Below are 4,325 nucleotides of genomic sequence, written 5' to 3'. Positions count from 1 at the left end.
CTCCGGGTCTGATTTGATACTAAATCATCGGTAAGTCCCCACGGGATGGCTCGCCAACCGGTCTATTACTAGGGCCGCCAGATTCATCCAGCCTACACAAAGTGTAGATAAACTTAAGTACTCTTAAGGGAAAATAATCAAATATAATCCTCAAGTCGAAAATTCCTAACTCGCCCAAACCAATTCAAACCTAGGCTCAAAATTTTTTTTTTCCTTCCAGTGATCACTTAACTTTCAAACCAATCCCACAGTCCAGCATCCTGAGCTTTTATGTCTAGGATACTCTTCAAAGATCTGAAGCCTAAGCTCTGATACCAACTGTGACAGCCCCACCTCTCCCTAGGGCAAACCCCAGGGTATCAACGGACTGCCTGCCCAACTCTCGCCAGGACTCAGTCGTTCAAAGTACTAATATCATCAATGAAACGAATGTAACATTTGACAATGCAGGGGATTGAAACACTAACTCAAACATAATCACTAATTCAACAATTCAGCTTAGTACATATATCATCGTATGCCAACTTACCACGCTTCACTCAAAATTACATAATATAAATCACCCTTAAGAATTTAAGCTTACAAGTCTGCTTAAACGAAAGTTACAACCTCAAAACGCAAGAACGGCAAAATAAAGCTAAGAAAGCCCTCGATCAAATCCCTTCCCGATCTGTTAAGGAAAACAAAGGGAATGGAGTGAGCTAAAGCCCAGTGAGGTTCCAGGTAAACAAGTAAACACATAGCCACATAAAATCACAAAATAGCCAACTAAACACCGTACAGTAAAATAACAGTTCAATTCAAGGATACGGGTGGCTTTCAAAAGCCAAAGGTCCACTTGAGCTTGATCATAATTGCCTCCTGTTGACACTCCGTCAACACTTGTAACAGTATATAGGTCCGTAGAACACCACTTTCACCAGTCTCCGTCCACCAAACAACCCCCCCACCGGGCCCGCACTCCATAAACAGTAGTTTGGTAATACTCGAGTATACCAGGAATCCGAGTTTCCAATGCTCAAGGATTCCAATGAAACAGTATCAAGCCGAGGATTTTATCACTGGTGGTGCTGGACAACACAACAAGCAAGCACAGCGGCTATGCTTCACCAGGGACCTCCAAGCAAGATTCAATTTCCAGTGAACAGTAAACAGTCCTCAAGGTTTATCGGCCTTCTCGACCAAGCCCTTGCTGGCTCGATACAACCGACTCACCTATGAGGTTGGGTACCCGAACAGTAACAGTAGTTGGTGGAATGTCATCCACGCAACTTAAGCACAGTCATGTATAGCAATATCTCATTTCATGTTAATTCATTCAGTAAGTAGAGCCTCAGTGAAAAGAAAAAATAAGAAAGGTCGAGTGCGATAAAGTACACACTCGCCTCAATTTTAATTAAAACAGTTTTGGCTCAAACAATAACAATTCAATACTTTCAAGTACACGAATATTTCTCATAACAAGTAGCAGGTAGTGGAACACTCACCTGTCAAGCAAAAGTAATAATCGACGTCAAACGTCTCAGTTACGATCACCGTCGTTGCCCAAACCTAGGTCAACGAGTGAAAACATTAATAATTGGATTCGTTCCCTACTAAAGTATAGGTTCATTAAGAGGCCAAGTGAGTAGCTTAAGCTACTTAATCCGGCATGCAAATAGGGTCTAAACCACGGTGAAAGTTCATGGAAAACAAGTCTAGTATGTACATGAAAGTTTGGCAAAAGAAAAGTTTCACTACAGCTCAAAGGCTTCATTACGGGTTAAACTGTCTCGCCCGGCCAGCCTCGGGAAAACGGTCATTGCTCATTGTGGGAAAGTCAGAATTTGGTTCCGTCAGTTGCATTGGAAACTAGGTTCATAAGGCTAAATTTTTCTAGAATAAACCATTTCCAAAATCCCAACATAAGTGGCTCAAAATTAAGAAACCAAATGAACTTTCTGGACTGTCTCGGATGAACAGTACTTCCCGGACAGCCAACTTTCCAGACTCGCCACGGATCGCTCGGGATGAACCAGAAAATGAGCTTTGTACCGTTTTAAAGCTCTAAGAGTCTACTTTCAATTGCCACAAACGGAACTCAATTCCGATCAGTGATTAACACGTTATGACCTTAACAAGATGGCTGGACAGAAAATTTCTGGACCTAATCCAGTTTTCCTCCTTTGTTTATAACTCAAAATTTATTCAACCAAATTGGCTAATTTTTTCGTAGACAACCTCCACACACATAACCCAACATATAATACTCACATTTGTAGCCAAAATGTGCATGAAAATATCAAGGTAAAACCGGGCAGCAAGCTTAAAAAGTTTCGGTCAGCACACTTTAAAAAATTTCTAACTTCTACTCTTCTTGTTATTTTCATTCCTTGCACATAACAAGTATTAGATCCAACTAAATAGGGGTTTAAAACATATCAATACTTCATAAACACACATGAATAAGGGTTAGACATTTCATCAAACACTTGGTATGCATATTAGTAAACCTAACCATTACTTGATTAACTCAAGAAACTAACCCCAAATTCAACCATAACAAGTTGTTTTCGCCATTTCAACCTCAAGTAGATGATATAACATCATAAACCCAAATTTTAAAGATTACATACCTTACTTACAAGTTGCTTTGGTCACCAAACAAACCACCACAATAGAAGCTTTAGGCTTGAAACAACCTCAAAGATTGAATGAAATTTTCTCACAAACTCTAGATCTTTCTCTTTTGGTTTTTGTTCAAGATCAAACTAAGGTTGTCATAGCAAGAAGATGGAGTTTTCTTCCTTCCCTTGGAAGCCCTTAAGGTGGACGAAATTTTGGAGGAAAATGAAGCAAAGTTGGTTTAAAATTCCTCTAATCCTTTGGTCAAACAAGATACATGGCTAGGGTTTTGCCACATGGCTCCATTATTGTCCTAACCTTTCTTAATCGTTGACTAATGCCATTCTTACCTTTCCAAATGCACCAATAATTATTCAACACCTCTAATCTCTCACATAAAGTCTCTACCACTAATAAAAGTACACTTGGACAATTACAAGTGGTGAATTATTTACAACCTAGCTCAAGGAAATATTTTACTTCAAGTAAAATGAATTGAAATGAAATGCATGGAAATTATTATAACACATAGAAAATAATTTGTAAGGGCATATATTAAATGGTCTAGATCTTATAATAAGGCATGTAAGTAAGAAAATTGTGTTTTAAAGTGAGGGTCAATACAAGGGATTTGTTGTAACACATTGTGAAATATAATGCCAGGGCATATAAGAGGTGGTTTAAATCTTGGTGCAAGGCATGTAGTTTGGGGAAATTGTATTTTAAAAATGAGGGTTCTCACACTCTCTCCCCCTTAAAGAATTTCGCCCTCGAGATTCTCAGCTTGATTACTGAGTAGTTCAAAATATTTTCGATGAATATCCTTTTTAACTCTCTCGAGTCTTGTGAGCGCATGCTTTAGTAAGACCAGCAATACAAAGCCATATTATGTAGGAATTGAAGCTACAAATCTTTATTTAGAACATGTTTCAATTTACAAGTTTCATAGTTGTATAACCTATCGAAATATAATACTAGCTTGTTCCCATCGAAGAATAATCCTTATGTCCTTACTAATCAATGTTGCAAAAGTCATTTAGAGCAGAAAAGTATCACTTATAGCCAAACGTTTAGAGAAAGTAGAAAAGACGTTCAAAATGCAAAGTTGTAAACTGTCCGACCTAAGGTGGTTTGAAGAACTCATTTTCCTTTCATTTAAGTCTCGTTTCTACTCATAAACCAACCTCAAAATAGTTTACCAACTCCAATCCTAAAGTTGGGAATGTAAGTAGGAATAATCCTAGGAAAAATAGAAATTTTTTTAGTTTTACGTGATCTCATTTGAAAATCTTATCTCGAGCTTCTTATGTCCAAAACTTAAAAACTTTATACCGTCGGAATATGGATTCAAATTGTTACAACTTTCTAGAAGGTACCATTGTAAGATCCAATCCACGAGTCGGTCAAATTCCAACCTAAAGTTGCTGCTTCACCCAGTAACAGACAGAACAGGTATACAGTTTCAGTCAACTTTGAAAAATCATAGATATTCATGGGAATTGAGAACAATACTGATACTCTGAACCTAGTTTCAAACATAATAAATGAAACTCAATTTTGACTTTTCTACATCAAGATATAACAAATTCTGTAAAACCTTCCAAGGTTCCCTGCGGAAAAATTTTCAGCGGCACATCCTTTGTGTTTACTAACTTTTCCTAGCCCATTCAAGGCTTCATTCTTCCCATGAAATAGCTTCAACTCAAGCATATAAATATCAA

General features: G+C 37.8%; 1 long non-coding RNA gene across 1 annotated transcript; it reads right to left on the bottom strand.

The window, feature by feature from the left end:
* Positions 1–524: 524 nt before the first annotated feature.
* On the bottom strand, positions 525–2,693 carry LOC113756061. The gene is made up of 3 exons (XR_003465843.1): positions 2,616–2,693; positions 1,488–1,551; positions 525–670 (listed from the first exon to the last, which is right to left on the bottom strand). It is a non-coding gene; the product is annotated as an uncharacterized LOC113756061 (long non-coding RNA).
* Between the last annotated feature and the right edge of the window lie 1,632 nt (positions 2,694–4,325).

This window comes from Coffea eugenioides, unplaced genomic scaffold, assembly GCF_003713205.1.
Source record: "Coffea eugenioides isolate CCC68of unplaced genomic scaffold, Ceug_1.0 ScVebR1_1923;HRSCAF=2860, whole genome shotgun sequence".
Taxonomy (NCBI): domain Eukaryota; kingdom Viridiplantae; phylum Streptophyta; class Magnoliopsida; order Gentianales; family Rubiaceae; genus Coffea; species Coffea eugenioides.
The sequence above is the reverse complement of the archived record's forward strand: the minus strand, read 5'-3'. Positions and strand labels throughout refer to the sequence as shown.